We start from the raw sequence: 215 nt of genomic DNA, 5'->3' as shown, positions 1-215 counted from the left end.
AGGCATTCCTGCAGGTCTGCAGCATCCCTCTTCCCTGTGCCTCCATCCCAGTGTTTGACCTACTTGGTGTCGAGGTGTGTTTTCTTTTTGGCTGTCTTTGAGCTACTAGAAACTCTGTTGGACTTTGCATATGCTGGATGCGGCCAGGACCTTGCTGAGCTCTGGCATAAAGCAGCCAAGGCTTGCTGCTGGGCTTGCTCGAGTGCAGCAGGGAA

This window comes from Apaloderma vittatum, unplaced genomic scaffold (assembly GCF_000703405.1).
Source record: "Apaloderma vittatum isolate BGI_N311 unplaced genomic scaffold, ASM70340v1 scaffold20408, whole genome shotgun sequence".
Classification (NCBI taxonomy): Eukaryota; Metazoa; Chordata; class Aves; order Trogoniformes; family Trogonidae; genus Apaloderma; species Apaloderma vittatum.
Note: the sequence above shows the minus strand (reverse complement) of the source record.